The sequence below is a fragment of the Hordeum vulgare genome, chromosome 2H, assembly GCF_904849725.1.
Source record: "Hordeum vulgare subsp. vulgare chromosome 2H, MorexV3_pseudomolecules_assembly, whole genome shotgun sequence".
Taxonomy (NCBI): Eukaryota; Viridiplantae; Streptophyta; class Magnoliopsida; order Poales; family Poaceae; genus Hordeum; species Hordeum vulgare.
This window is the reverse complement of record NC_058519.1, coordinates 425,353,266-425,370,150: the sequence shown is the minus strand read 5'-3', so window position 1 is coordinate 425,370,150 and position 16,885 is coordinate 425,353,266. Positions and strand designations below refer to the sequence as shown.

General features: G+C 44.7%; 1 long non-coding RNA gene across 1 annotated transcript; it reads right to left on the bottom strand.

The window, feature by feature from the left end:
* Positions 1-14,854: 14,854 nt before the first annotated feature.
* LOC123430195 lies at positions 14,855-15,987 on the bottom strand. Its single transcript, XR_006622886.1, has 2 exons — positions 15,269-15,987; positions 14,855-14,917 (listed from the first exon to the last, which is right to left on the bottom strand). It is a non-coding gene; the product is annotated as an uncharacterized LOC123430195 (long non-coding RNA).
* Positions 15,988-16,885: the final 898 nt, after the last annotated feature.

Here is a 16,885-nt window from a genome sequence, read left to right as displayed (position 1 = left end):
CAGCTTAGTCCAATGCACGAGCACTCGTATTATTGTTCACATCGTTCGATCGTGCAAGTGAAAGGCAATAATGATGATATATGATGAAGTGACTGAGACTGGAAAAGCTGGTATGAACTCTATCTATTTTGTTTTTGTAAATATGACTAGCTTCTCGTCCCAGATTCAGCTTTGTTGAGAGAGAACCATGTTTGCAATGACAACTTAGAGATCATAGTTTCTGATGCCATGCTTAATTAGCTAGGAGCTTATAATGGTTTGTCTTGAATGCCAACATAGATTTTGAGATGACTATGATGTAGTATGATAGGATGGTATTCTCCTTTGAATGATTCAAGTGGCTTGACTTGGCGCATGTTCATGCATGTAGTTGAAACAAAATCAACATAGCCTCTGTGATGTTCGTGTTCATGGTGATTTATATCATGCTCATGCTTGCACTCAATGTTAGTCAAACTCTCTGCATCTTAATGACTGTTGTCGCTCTCTAGTTGGTCGCTTCCCAGTCTTTTGCTAGCCTTCACTTGTACTAAGCGGAATAGTGCTTGTGCATTCACTTCCATAAACCCAAAAGTTTTTCCATGAGAGTCTACCATACCTACCTATTTGCGGTATCTACCTGCCGTTCCAAGTAAATTTGCATGTGCCATTCTCTAAACCTTCAAGAAATAATCTGTTTTGCTTGCCCGAACCGCTCATGTGGTGACAGGGAGCTATTGGTATCTTCCATGTTAGGCGTGTTATCCTCGACATGTGTTTATTCACTGTCATTCACGAGAAAGGGGCCGGTAATTGGAATGCCCGGTTCCACGCTTAAATCGAAAACATAACTGTAAAACAAGACTCCCCCCGGATTGATGTTAGTATGGACGGTACCCGAGGATTCGGCTAGCCGTGGAGTGTGATTGATTGGTGGTGGGGGAGTTAAAACTTTACTTTTCTGTTTGGGAACCGCCTATAGCATGAGTACCATGGAAGATATTGAGAACTCTTGGTCATTGCGTTGACAATGAAAGCATGCCACCCAAATTTATTATCTCTGTTTTCAAAGCTTGAGCTCTGGCACCTCTGCAAATCAATGCTTCCCTCTGCGAAGGGCCTATCTATTTATTTTCCTGTTGAGTCATCCTCTTCTTTTATAAGCACCAATTGGAGAGCACCTCTATCATTTTTATGCTTTGCTTTTGATTGATATTGAGTATGACTATGACTGGATCTTCGTTGCTTTGAATTACAATGTTTAGTCAGCCCTTGTTCTTTGAAAGTGCTGTGCATTTATGTTTTGCGGTCTCACAAAGAGCTAGCGAAATACCGCCTATTCATATTGCTTCATGCTTGTTTTGATTGAATTGTTGGTATCTGAAACTCATTATTATTTGCTCGCTAGCTGATTATGCCATTGATATTAGTTTACTGTGAGACCTTTGTGTCACTTGCTTATGTGGTTAACTTGTGATCTTGCTGAAATTCTGGTTATGAGTTAGACATAGTTGCAACAACAAGATCAAATAGAGTTTGTCAAAGTTTTTCTTTCTCTTTCAGTTTGTCAACTGAATTGCTTGAGGACAAGCAAGGTTTTTAGCTTGGGGGAGTTGATACGTCTCCATCCTATCTACTTTTCCAAACTCTTTTGCCCTTGTTTTGGACTCTAATTTGCATGATTTGAATGGAACTAACCCGGACTGACGCTGTTTTCAGCAGAATTGCCATGGTGTTGTTTTTGTGCAGAAATGAAAGTTCTCGGAACGTCCTGAAAATTTATGGAAAACATTTCTGGAAAATATGAAAAATACCTACGCAAAGATCCACCGGAGGGGACGGGCCAGTGGGCCACAAGCCCTGTAGCCGTGGCCTCCCCCTGGTCACGACTACCAGGCTTGTGGGCCCCACGTGGCTCTGCCGCCCCCAATTCCAGCGCTATTTATTCCCTATCGTCCCGGAAAAAATCAAGAGAGAAGAGTTCATCGCGTTTCACGATCCAGAGGCGCCGCCACATCCCGTTCTTGCCCTGGAGGGCACATCTGGAGTCCGTTTTGGGCTCCGGATCAAGGAGATCGTCGCCATCGTCATCATCAACCTTCTTCCCTCTCCAGTTCCATGAATCTCTTCATCATTTGTGAGTAATCTATTCGTAGGCTCGCTGGGCGGTGATGAGTATGATGAGATCTATCATGTAATCGAGTTAGTTTTGACGGGGATTGGTCCGTAGTATCCACTATGTTCTGAGATTGATGTTGCTACTACTTTGCAATGCTTAATGCTTGTCACTAGGGCCCGAGTGCCATGATTTAAGATCTGAAATTATTATGTTGTCACCAATATATGTGTGTTTTAGATCCGATCTTGCAAGTTGTAGTTACCTACTATGTGTTATGACCCGACAACCCCGGAGTGACAATAACCGGAACCAATCCCGGTGATGACCATAGTTTGAGGAGTTCATGTGTTCACCAAGTGCTAATGCGTTGGTCCGGTTGTTTATTAAAAGGAGAACCTTAATATCCTGTAGTATCCATTTGGACCCCGCTGCCACGGGAGGGATGGACAATAGATGTCATGCAAGTTCTTTTCCCTAAGCACATATGACTACAGACGGAATGCATGCCTACATCACATTGACGAACGGGAGCTAGCCACATGTCTCTCCGTGTTATAACTGTTGCATGATGAATGTCATCCGATAAATCACCGATCGATTGCCTACGAGTTTGTCCCACTGCCACTGTTACTTGCTCTGCTGTTAGTACTGTTGCTGCTACTGTTACTTGCTGCTACTGTTACATGCTTTGTCGTGCCGCTGCTGCCACTACCGTTGCTACTACCGTTACTTGCTGTTGCTGTTACTTGCTACTATTGCTACTTGCTACTGCTGTCACTATTGCTGTTCCTTGCCACTGTTGTTACTCGTTACACTGCTACTACCTGCTACAATACTTTTCTGGCGCCATTGATACTTCAGTTAGGAATAATCTGCCGTCAACAGATTCTTTCCTAGCACCGTTGGTATCATACTACCTTTGCTGCTTATACCCTGCTTGCAGATACTAATCTTTCAGGTGTGGTTGAGCCGACAACTCAACTGCTAATACTGGAGAATATCCTTTCACTCCCATCGTGTCGAACCAACAAATTTGGGTTTAATACTCTACCCTCGAAAACTGCCGCGACCCCACACGCTGGTGGGCCATTGCAAGACAATTGCTAATTGTTGAGCAACTGGAAGCAGCTCTTTTCTGGCGCCGTTGCCGGGGAAGGGAAGCAGTGAACGCAGCTCAGACACAGCTTTGAATACTCCGAAGGTGGCAACGCCTCCGGTTGATCCCATAGACTCCGGACTTACGGATGTCGTGAATGTTAAGGAATTAGATGAGCTGCTTGGTGGACTCCTCGCCATGGGAGTATCCCATGACCAACCCTCCGTCTACGACTATATCGGGATCATCCCAATGAAACGGAAATCTATTACTCCCCTGATCGCCATGATTGAAGAACCAACGAGGTGCTCGCCCTCTTGACCACCAGAACTCAGAACCATCCGCGACTCGGTATCCGATAACCCGGATTCTCCGACGATCGAGTCATGCCTCAAACTCAATTCGGACCTCGAGAAGTCGTGTCCGTCCAGCCGTACAGGCTCCAAACTCCCCAATGGTATCAGATACAATTAGCGATACCATAGGCACGTATTTTGTCGAAACACCAAAATTTCCCCCCCACCTCCTAGTCTAGGAATCATTTGGACATCACAGAAAGGCCTAGCATACGGGACATCCATCACATTCAGTAGGTGCCAGGGGAATCAGTCCAACACTTCTCGGGTAGGTTCCTCCTAAACATAAACCGGATACTAGATTACAATGGCCAGGATATTTTAAACATATTCTCGCATAACTACCACGAGGAGGGAATCATAAATGCCCTTGCACGTCACCGCATACAAGGCCTTACTGAGCTTTATACATTGATGCGTAAGTACTGCGCCATGGAAAGCACCTGGCATTCTCAACAACTGCAGGTGGAACCAATCCATATTGAGCAGCCCAGAGAAGCTCGGAGGAAGCGCATACTCCAACAACGACTAATGGAGTGCGGGCCTTCGAAGAAAAAGAAGCCCCTTAACATATCCCAAACCATACTTGACAAGCTATTAGACAACCATGTCACATACACTCCGCATTACCTAACACCATCTCGACTCACATGCTTTGAGCCTCTTGGGTCGTCAGGCAGGTGGCTAAAAGCGAAGAGGCTATTCTTGGGACCCAACCACCGTAGGGGCATCCATCCAAACTGCCCCACAACAATGCCGACATACTCACAATTTACGAGACTTTCTCCTCAAATAATCAAAGGAAAAGGGCTCTCCGAGAAACCGACCATGTATTCATGGTGGTAGCAGCACATCCGTGGACAACCACACCTATTACATTCACGGAGGAAGACCAAACCAGAATATGTTCTAACCAAACGCATGCTGCATTAGTCCTTAATCCCATTATAAATGGTTTCAAACTATCCAAAGTGCTAATTGACAGTGGCACTGGCTTAAACCACATTTATGAAGATACCTTGGATAAAATGCAATTTGATTGATCCCGCATTGAACGGAGTAGCACAACCTTTCGAGGAATCATCACCGAAAGAGAAGCACGATGTACACGTCGAGTCTCCCTCGATGTAGTATTCGGCACCTACGAGAATTACAGGTCCGAAGAACTCACCTTCCATACCGTACCCTTCAAAAGTGGATATCACGCCCTTCTCAGATGAGAGGCCTTCACCAGGTTCTAGGCCATACCGCATTATGGGTATATGAAACTCAAAATTCCCGGACCTAATGGTGTCATTACCCTCATAAGAGATCCGGATAGGGCCGTGCAGGTTGAAAATAAAACTGCATCGCTCGCCCTCGAGGCACTTTCAGAGGCCCTTGCAGCTGAAGAACTCACCGAATTAAGATCGGTGGTTGACAAGGATGATGTAACTCTTAGCAAGAGACCCAAGTCCATATACTTTAAGCCCGTCAATGAAATAGTCAAATTTCAAGTGCATCTGATGGACCCGGCTAAAACAGCGTCCATCAGAGCATAACTCAAACCCGCGGTCGATGAAGCATTGTGCACATTCTTGTGAGAAAACTAGGATATATTCACGTGGCACCCTTCGGACATGCCAGGAATCCCATGAAGACTAGTCGAGCACAACTTGAACAAAATAGATGGCTTCAAACCCGTCAAACAAATGCTACGTCGCTTCAACGAACCCAAGCATCAAGGAATGGACACCGAACTAGCAAAGTTGCTCGAAGACGGATTCATTCGGGATATCAAACATCCCGAGTGGTTGGCAAATCTGGTCATGGTCCCAAAAAAGGACAAATCCTAGCGATTATGCATCTATTTCAAAGACCTCAATAAACCCTGTCCTAAGGATCCATTTCCTTTGCCTCGCATAGACCAAATCATTGATGCTACCGGGGACACGGCTCACTATGTTTCCTCGATGCTTACTCCAGATACCATCAAATAAAGATGAAGGATTCCGATCAAGCCGCAACTGCTTTCATCACTCACTACGTGCCATTCTTCTTTAGCACAACGCCCTTTGGGTTAAAGAATGTAGGCGCCACATATCAGCGCATGATTCAAACATGCCTAGAAAAGCAAACCGGCAAGATAGTCGAGGCATACGTGGATGATGTGGTCATCAAGACCAAACACATCAACCAGCTAGTGGACGACCTTCGACAAACATTCGACAATGTCTGACAATATGACATACGACTTAATCCAGATAAATGTGTCTTTGGTGTCCGTGGAGGTAAACTGGTCGGTTTTATCGTCTCCCATAGGGGAATTAGAGGCCAATACAGCAAAATTTTGAGTCCTATCCTAGCTCGCGATTCCAACGGAGCTGAAACATGTTCAAAAAATTGCCAGGTTGCGTGGCAGCGTTAAGCCGTTCTATATCCCGTCTCAGTGAAAAGGCACTACAGCTCTATCGACAGCTCAAGCGAACCAAAAAATTGGAGTGGACCGAAGAAGCAACAACAGCCTTGGAGGAAATTAAAACATTGCTAGCCAACAACCCAATACTAACAACACCTACAACAGGGGAACCAATGCTATTGTACATATCGGCCACAAATCAGGTTGTCAGCGCAATACTCGTGGTTGAATGAGAGGCGGCGGACCACAAATTATAGATACATAACCCAGTTTATTATGTATCCCAAGTCCTTGCCACGTGCAAACTCGCTATCCTCACTACCAAAAGATAGCCTACACAGTCTTCATGGCATCTTGCAAGCTCCAACACTACTGTCAAGAGTGTTCGGTAACGGTAGCATCTAAGGTACCCTTGAATGATATAATAAATAACAAGGATGCCACCGGACACAAGCCAAATGGTCTATCAAACTCTTACCCTTTGAGATCATTTACAAGCCACGCCGAGCTATTAAATCTCAGGTGTTGGCTGACTTTCTAGCTGAATGGACGGAAGGTGAACTCCCTAAAGAGTATAGAACATATTCCCATTGGCGACGTACTTTGATGGCTCCAAGACACTTGCTGGCATGGGGGTTGGTATGATACTTACACCCCCCACCGGTGATAATATTCATTACATGTTGCAAACCATGTATACTGATTCTAATAACGCGATCGAATACGAAGCGCTGCTACATGGCTTAAGGATGGCAACTTCAATGGGCGTACAAAGGCTGGAGGTATGAGGGGACTTGAACCGCGCTCTGAAATAAATGGCGAATTCGATGCCAAAAAACCAAAGATGGCAGCTTATAGGAACGCCGTCCTCAAAATATCAGCACGATTTGATGGCCTTGAGTTCCACCACGTCTCTAGAGACAATAATCACGCCGTTGATATCCTTGCTTGTATGGGTGCCAAGCGTGACCCCATCCCTAAAATACCTTCCTGGAACGACTTTTCAAGGCTTCTGTGGCATGGAAGGACGAGAACGAGAATATTAAAGCCATAGGAAAGGAGCAAATTACTCCTCCTATAGTTGAGCCAGATGATCGAATCATCGGCGGCTCCGCATTAGAGGAAACACTCTCGGCTCATGAAATTATGGCCATAATCGCGCCATGGATCGAACCCTTCCTAGCTTATCTTCTTCACTAGGAACTCCCCGATGACCAAACAAAAGCAAGACTGATAGTTCGATGATCCAAGTCTTACAAAGTTCACGAAGGGGAACTCTGTAGAAAATGCACTACGGGTGTCCTCCAATGATGCATATCCGAAGAAGAAGGTAAACAACTATTGGCTGAAATACACGTAGGTATGGGCGGCCATCACGCAACAGCTAGAGCTCTGATGAGCAAAGCGTTCCGAGCTAGCTTTTTTGGCCAATAGCTCGAGCTGACGCTCACTCGCTTGTCCAACATTCTGTTGGATGTCAACTCTTCGCAAACCAGAACCACATGCCTGCAACAGCTCTTCGGACAATACCAATTACTTGGTCATTCACGGTCTGAGGGCTGGACATGGTTGGACCTCTAAAAGGGGAATCCAAGAAAAAGAAATATTTACTAGTTATGGTCGATAAATTCAGTAAATGGATCGAGGCTAAACTAGTAACTTCTGCCAACTCCGGACCAGTCATCGAGTTTATGTCAGATGTGGTTCACTCTTACAGCGTTTTGTACAGTATAATCATAGATAATGGATCTAATTTTACATCCTAGGAGGTTAAGGACTGGTGCACAAACTTGGGCATTAAGCTCGACTACGCTTGTGTCTATCACCTACAAACAAATGGACAGGTCGAACATGCTAACAGTCTCATCATGAGCGGCATCAAACCTCGTTTAGTCCGATCTCTCAAAGAATCCGATTGCCATTGGGTAGATGAGCTTGACTCCATATTGTGGGGTTTGCGCACAACTCCGAATAGGTCCACGGGTTATACGCCATTCTTTATGGTATACGGGGCGGAAGTAGTCCTCCCGTGTGACATTATCCATGATGCACCTAGACTACGGATGTACGAGGAAAAATAAGCCGAGTTAAATCGGCAGGATGACTTTGATGCACTCGAAGAAGAGCGCGACATATATCTCTAGCACGATCCACCTTTTATCAATAGCAGGCTTGGTGCTATGAAAGCAGGGAAGTTTATGCAAAGACCTATAACGTGGGCGAGCTTGTGTTGCACCTCCCTAAGAGGAAAAAGAATAAACTTGCACTCAAATGGGCGGGCCCCTTCATCATTGACGATGTCTTACCGGAGGGGCGTATCGTCTCTGTAATGCGTCGGACAATCGTCTTGAACCAAACCCATGGAACGTGACTTATCTTTGGCGTTTCTATAGCTAAGCTGGTGCACTTACACTTATTAATTTCCTCGTTATCTTTTTGAATTTTTCCTGTATCCTTTTTCCTCTATCAAGGGGATTAATGTATCCTAGTTCGTGTTTGGACTAACCGAACTGTGTGCATGAACATGTGATTTCTGTAGACACATGGGGGCTTTGTAAAGCCGAAATAGTACATTCGTGCATCACTTTTATGATGTGTTTATTCTTCATATACTTAAGCCTCAATATGCACTAAATTTAACTTTAGATTTTGCCAACCTGGGTTGCCTCGTTCCTGTGTTTAGGCTTTATGTTCTCGATTGTTCGGCTAGAGGATAAAGGTAGCACCTCTACGATTTTTACTACTGGGTCATCCGAATATGTACCTCAGACGGGTGAAGCCTAAAGCTATGGTTCTTAAAGACAAATTGGTCTGGCCAAGGGAAAGTGAGAACTATTAGGTGGTTATCATCAAGGGTTAAAATTCCCAAGCATACACTAACTCCGTACACAACGCATACTCACAAACACCGAGAAAGGAACCTATAAATGAACTATTTCCTTGGGAATATGTTTCTTACTCAGTAAAAAGTAATATAACTTAAATCTGGGATAATTATCTATATGTTAGCACCACATGACCGGATTGCCTCGTTCTCCAAACTATTTACCTATTTCACAGGTTACATAGTACGGAACACTGCGTGATGTTTATCAAGGGAGGCACAAGTGGATGGTCGGTTAAGATAATATTAACACATTGGACGAAGATCAAAGTAATACAAATACTTCGTTACATAAAATCATGCATCGGGCTGCTGATCTAGGATATCTACTATTGCATCGAGGCGGCAATCTTGTTGCGACAAGCGTGTGACAGACATTACTTGGTCCTAAACTAGGTGAAGAGGCACCTCCTGACCATCGGGCCCTGCCGGACCGACTTGTGCCAGTTCTTTAGTTTTAAGCTTTGTAAACCTCGTCTTCACCATTGCCCATGCCTCCCGAGCACCTTCCTGGCAGGCCGATTTCTTCCACAATTCAAACGGCGCCAAGCTCCTTTGAAGTTTGACATATTACTTGTCGAACATTCCACCTTTCAATCTCTTGTTTTCTTCAGTGATTTGTCCCTGTTGAGTCTTTAAACTCCCAGTTTGGCTTATATGTTCTTGTTTTTCCGCCTTAAGATTTTTATTTTCATCTACACTTCAGAATAACGAGTTGCAGCTGGCCTCATTCTGAGATTCGGCGTATCTTTGTGATTCTCTGGCCATTTCTAGATCTTTTTGTAGTTGACCTATAGATTCAGCTGCTACAAAAAAATACTCTCGTTTAAAAAGGACAATAGGACAACTATGCATACGAGTTCAAAAAAAACCTTACCACATGCTTGTCTTGTGAAACTTTTCACTTGTTCTGATTCGGCTTCAACTGGCTCGAGTTGTGTTCGGTACATCGCAATCTCATGGGACAAATCCTTATTCTTGTCCCTCGTAGCCTAAATAGCATGTTGACAGTTAGTGTTAGACCCTCACATCAGCCATGCTGCCCAATCGAGGATCGGGGGCTAGTGGCTGGGGATTTGTATACAATGGAAAAAATTTGAATACATACCTTAAGGCTTGTTGACATATAGCTAGCTACTCCTTCAATTCCTGCTCGGGGGGCTCCGAGGTGCGCATCAACCGAACTCAAGGCGTTAAACTCATGTTTGGAAAATTCAGGATGGTGCAAGGATTCTTTCTGCCGACGCTGGTTCATTATGCTCTCCACTTAGGAGTTGGTAACCGAAACCTCATCATGATCCTCAATGGACCGACCTACAAGAGGAACCTCCGCATTGTCCACCGCCGTCGAGGGGGGTGACTGTGTTCGATTCCTGTAGAATATAGCGACGGGTGTAAATACTTGTTGTTTATTGGAAAAGCAACGCTTATATTAAAATTGGTACCTCTTGGAGGGGGAGCAGTTGGAACATTCCCTGTAGATGCTCCATGTTTAGAGGACCGGCCATTATTCAGCGCGGGTTCGGCATACCCTACAGTGATAGGTGTTTGCCGCATGGAACACCGACTCATTGCAGCAGGAGGGGCCGTTGTGGCAGTCGAACGAGCTTTTCTGGAAGGAGCTTTCTTCTTTTTCTCCTTGTTCGATGAAGGAGGTATCTTAGGATAATCAGCTACGAGGGTGACCTTGGTGTCATTTACACTCATCTGATAAAAGAACCCATTTTGAAAGATAATCGAAGTATCCGGATCATCATGGAACCTGGGGTCGTCGTCCTTGGCATATTTCTCTAGCTGAGGAGGAGGGCACCTGATTTCTCTACCACGCGCCTCCACTCCTGTTTGAACAAAATTTCAGGGATTTAGTCAAAGAAGGGATGCTATAAAAATTTGAATTAGGGGAGTTAAACTATACAAACCCATTCAATGGGGTTGTGATTAGAGTAGCCTTCCTTGGTGTTCTAACTGATAAAGTATTCCTTTTCTCCTTTATTAAGGTCGGACAATACGTAAGCCAATGCCACCGGGTCAGCCGGGCCCTCCCGCTTGTATCAAGTAGCATCACTCGAATCGTTGAATTGCCATAGCGGATAGGACCTTTGTTGGAGAGTTTGAACACAACGCCTTATGGCCTCGGCCATTACATCAATCATAGTAAGCCGGAAGTGTGTCAACAACTTTACCTTGGCAACCGTCTCACATTCAAGCCATCTTGTTTATAAGGGATTCTTCGACGCCAGTTCGACCGGTTCTTAAGAGGAGCAGTTGAGAATTCAGGCAGAACCATTCTGAGGCCCAGTCTTGGGAGGCTACCCTCAGGGTCCCTACCGGATACCCAGTCCTACCTATGCTCCATACTTCAGCCCCTCTGACTTCATAAATAGTCCCACCCTCAGTTCGGGGGACGAGGCAGAAAAACTTCTTCCACAATTCGAAATGGGCTTCACAAGCCAGGAATATCTCACAAAGAGCGACAAACCCCACGATGTGGAGGATGGATCCGGGGGTAAGGTGACAAAGTTGGATCCCATAATACTCCAACATGCCCCGTAGAAAGTGATAAATGGGAATCCCAGACCTCGTAAGAGGAATGGAATAAAGCATACCCTCTCCGACTTGTTGGGCGTAGGGAATCTTTGTGCGAAGGCCTCGCCATTAGAAGAGGCCAGCTCGGCGCAGGAGGGTGCCAGATCCGAGTCGGGCAAATACCCTTGCACCTCAAGCTTGCACAGACGGAGGCATGACACTGAACAAATGGCCCAATCTCCTGGGAGAGAGCCATGAGGGAGTGAGGATGAGCCTGGGACTTCTGGTGTTCTTTTTTACCCGTTGGAGGAGATGGGCAGCGTTTCTGGGGGTACATATAGGTTATATGATGTGTAACTTATTTTCTTTGGAAAGGAATCGCTTATTTTCATTAGCACGCAGGAGTCGAGGATGTGGTTAACTCTGTGAAAGGAAAATATTCATTTTTGTGGGCCCTGCGACATCTCATCAGTCGCAGATGAAGGAACAATGTGGACAGGTATCAGCTGAACGTAAGGTGGAACTCGCCTCGCAAGCTGAAGACCAAAGAAACGAGAAGATGGTGAGCCTAAAATGCAACGTTGGAGGCTAGTTCAGGGGCTATTGAAGGATTCCGGGACTAGGGGTCCTTGGGCCATGTGCCTATTCTCATGGGATGGACTCCCAGGCCTATTCGATCATTAGTAGAAGTATCGGACTCAAGATGGACTCTTTCGAAGACTTCACGTACAATTGAAGCCGTTGTAGTAATCGGCACATTCCTTCTCTATTGTAACCTACCTTGTGTAACCCTAGCACCCTTGACATCTATATAAGTGATGTCTACTACACAACTTGTTCATGTAGACTCGTGTTGGACCTCCAAGTGTAGAGTTTTGTAGGACAGTAGCAAATTTTCCTCAAGTGGATGACCTAAGGTTTATCAATCTGTGGGTGGCATATGATGAACATGGTCTATATCAAACAACCCTACAACCAAATAATAAAAAAGGTATCTTGTGTCCCCAACACACCAAATACAATGGTAAATTGTATAGGTGCACTAGTTCGGCGAAGAGATGGTGATACATGTGTAGTAATAATAGTAGATATTGATTTTTGTAATCTAAAAACATAGATACAACAAGGTAGCAAGTAATAAAAGTGAGCATAAACGGTATTGGAATGCTTGGAAATGAGGCCTAGGGTCCATACTTTCACTAATGCAATCTCTCAACAATGCTAATATAATTGGATCACCTAAAAATCCCTCAATGTGCGATGAAGAATCACTCCAAAGTTCCTCTTTAGCGGTGAACATAAGAATAAATTGTTTTTAGGGTACGAAACCACCTCAAAGTTCTTCTTTTTGATCAATCTTTCCAAGAGTCTGTACTAAGATAATAAGTTATCCTTTCCGATTGATCTATCAGGAGTTGATACTAAAATGACACTATAAAAATTCAGATTCATAATATTCAATCCAACACAAAGAATTTCAATGAGCACACCGAGATTTCTATCGGAGAACATAGTATGAAAACATGCAATCAACCCCTATGCCTAGATTACCCCATTGCCACCTCGTGAATTCGCGAGTTGAGGCCACAACATATATCAAGTGAATCACATGAATACCCCAATGCCACTACGTGTATCCGCATGCAAGACATTTATCATGTGCTCTCAAACATTAATACTCAATCCATATAACGAGATCTTAAAGTGAAAGACTCAATTCATCACAACAATAGTATGGGAAAACACCATATGATCCAACTATGTTAACAAGGCCCATGATATATCAAGATCATGACATCTCAAGAACACGAGAGAGAGGGATATTAAACACATAGCTACGGGTACGAACCCTCAGCCCCGAGGGTGGACTACTCCCTCCTCATCATGGCCTCCGCTGGGATGATGAAGATGTCCACCGAAGATGATCCCCCCTCCGGAAGGGTGCCGGAACGGGCTCCCAATTGGTTTTTCATGGCTACAGAGGTTTACGACAGCGAAACTTCTCATCTAGGGTTATTTCTAGAGATTTATATATTTATAGGACTTTTGGGCATTGGAATCACGCCAAGATAGGCCACGAGGTGCCCACTAGACATTAGCCCACACTAGGGGGGCTCGCACGACCTGGTGTCTAGTGGGCACTAGGGGGCCCCTCTAGTGGTTCTTTGCTCCAATATTTCTCTTTTCTTCAAAAAAATCAAAAAGTTTCGTCCAATTTCGAGAACTTTTATTTCTGCATAAAAAACAACACCATGTTAGTACTCCTGAAAACAGTGTTAGTCCGGGTTAGTTTGAAATAAATCGTATAAAGTGCAACAAAACCATATAAAAGTATTGTAAACATAGGTAAACATGGCATGAATACTTCATAAATTATCAATACGTTGAAGACATATCAATAAGCCAGGGGACATAGTTCGTAGGACACATTAAGCTCATTACGATTAGGGTTTAGACCACAACATCTGATCTTGAAGTAGATAAAGTTTGTGCTCTATACTACTCCATCAATACCAACAAGAGCAGGACGTAGGGTTTTCCCTTCATTAAGAGGGCCCGAACCTGGGTAAAACACCGTCTTCTTTGTCTCTTGTTACCCATCGACCCTAGATCCACAATGCAGACCCCCTACTCGAGATGAGCCAGTTTTGACACCAACAAGGACCAACCCATGGAGTACTCAATGCATCAGTCATTGTAACAGGTTAGCCAAAAGCATCACATTCATAATTTCATAGGATAGTATTCTCATAAAAGATTATTTGCTCTCCGAACACCGACACATAGACAAACACTTGACCTATCAACAAGCCGTCTTTGATCGTGGACCCGACTACTCGAATAGTTTTGACATTGTAGAGGGTGTACTCTTTACCACAGTCAACTGGTTTCAATAGTCAGCGAGACTAATCCCGCCTATGGTATTTTAGAAGTAAACACACATAACCAGTACATGCCCATTTCACCCTGCAAGGCCCGGAATCACCCAAAACAACGCTCAAGAAAAACAATAAGGCGGGGAGGCTGACACCTCGAATAGCATGGGATCAAATTTATACCGCGTGCAACTAAGGGGTTCCCCCCTCTCGGCCTCAGCCGGAAAAAACCATGCCCCTGACCGGATGACTGGCATTATTCTAGAGCCATGGAACCTTCATCCAGCCCCACTACTTGATGTGTACATGGAGCTCGGTTTGCAACCTACTAAACCGTATTCCCTTCTAGGAAAGCATGTGGCAGCACGGAAAAATATTGTGACACACTGACAAGAGTCTATCTATGTTGATACTGGAGTTGTTAAGTTTGTTAAGGTACTAGCATGCTCCAACATGACCAGGTCACAACCTATCACATCCCGCGTGACTAGGTCGTCAATACATTTCTGTCACTTCACAAGTTTGAGACAATACATGCATGCTACCATGTCTACATGTAGAATTTTTTTATCGAGCAAACATGAAGACAAACACCATATCAAAGGTTCAAACATGCTTGCCTGGATCAACAAAGTCGGAAGTGGACTCGGTGCAATGGATGACAGTGTCTTCTCCTTCGGTATCTACGCCACAAAATATCAACATCTACGTAAATACCGTGCGCGTATAAAAGTTGTGCCAAAATATTTTTAAATAAATATCACAAAAAAATGGCAGAAAACTAAAGTTTTCATAAAAAGAATCAACCAAAAATCATTTTATGTGTAAAAGCTATAAAAGAAATGCGCCCACGGACTTATCTATTATAAACAAAAAGTTATCTAGGGGCTAGTTTGAGGAAACAGGAAACGCTTTGAGGAAACTGTGCTAGCTGTGGAAGAAAACGCACTCAGGCGAAAGGCACTTTCAAAAAATGGTTCGAAAAAGAAAAGAACCTCACGATGGGTCCCTGATGTGAGATTTGAACTTCTCACCTGCAGCAAAGAGCTCGCGGTGGTCACCCGCGTCGATTGGCGGCGACTCCGAGGATGGGAATGGCTTAGGCTTGCTCAGGGGACTATTGTGCATCGATGGGTGGAGGACTTGATCACCGGCGCACACCTTATCTTCGGGAGCTTCCTCTCTAGTGATCACCGACTTCGGACGGGGATGGAGCTCACCGCAAATACCCGCACACATCAAATTGACACACATATCAGAGAGGATGACCTACCACGCGACCATGGGCGAGGTTAGAGCAGAAGGTATTGAACACTTTGGGCGAATTTAGCCCGGACCCGAGGCGGATCGGGCGACCGTATCTAGGGAAGAAGACCTCCCCTAGGCCTTCTACGGTGCTTTGGGTGGAGCTAGGATCTTTGGTGGAGTGGTGCAGGCTCGAAGGGCATCTAAGGGCCCTTTTCATAGGCGGGCTAGTGCGGTTGCCGCAAATGGATATGCTCCGACGTGGATCACGGCGAGGCAGGGGCTTGGCAGGTGATTACGGCATTGGGAGAAGGTTTGATATGTTCTGGGGGTCTCATTTTTCACCTAACTGAGCTTATCATCGAGCTACGACCTCCGTTCAATGGGACGACTTCATGAGCATCGCACTAGCAGTCGACGTGCTCTTTGGCATCCAAGCTACGGCGATGGTTGGGCATGGCTTGCAGGCCGTCTTGCAGACCGTGTACGGACACGCGGAGCGCTTCAGGGTTTTGAGCGGCTGGATCCATCTAGAAGCGCCCCCTGGTGGCCGCAACGGGCGCCACTATCACCGCGGGTGAGGTAGACACCAGCGTGCCAACTCACCGTCGACAAGCAGAAGAGGCCAAGGGACCGTGCGGCGCACGGGATAGGCTAGGGGAACAGGACGAATAGGCCGAGGGTGAGCACTGGTGAGAGTGGCCTCGATTTTGACTAAACACTGCATCACTATCTACCAGGTGCTTGACGATATGCTTTTGGCATGAGAATATTTTGGCTAGGGCTGAAACTTTGTGAGGTGGTCTGTCATTGCATCTAGAGGCTCCCTGAAGTTTCTCGAAATTTTTGAAGAAGGGAAAGATTGGTCTTCAGCAAAAAATGCAAATCTGGTCCAAACTTCCTTCAAATACATTTTGAAAATTTTGAACTCGAGGGCACCAGGTTTTTGGTTAATTGGGTTGAGGGTACTAAGGGCTAGCTAGGGTAGTTTATTTGGGGTCAAAATCCTAAGGCAGCTATGAGCTCCTTTGAAAAGTGCAATGGCCCCAAAATAAATTCAGAAATTGTTATAAAACTATATTATAGAAAATAAAATTATGAAATAGGTTAGAGTTTTGAGAAACTGTTTTGAATGAGGTGTTGGGATAGGAGAGGATTATTATAAGTGAAAGTTTTGAAAGTTGGTTAGGGAAGAAGTGACAAGAGAATTTTCAAAAGGGAAATCCTTAGCATATAGTCTCAATTGTGGTTTTTAGAAAAATGAAAACAAAATCCCACATCAAAATTCTCTATCGTGGAAGAATCTTATATGAACCATAAAATCAAAAGCCAACTCATGAAAATTTTGTAAGAGATTTTCTCTCGAGAATCAGTTTTCGAAAGAAGTTTCACCAAAATTCGAATAA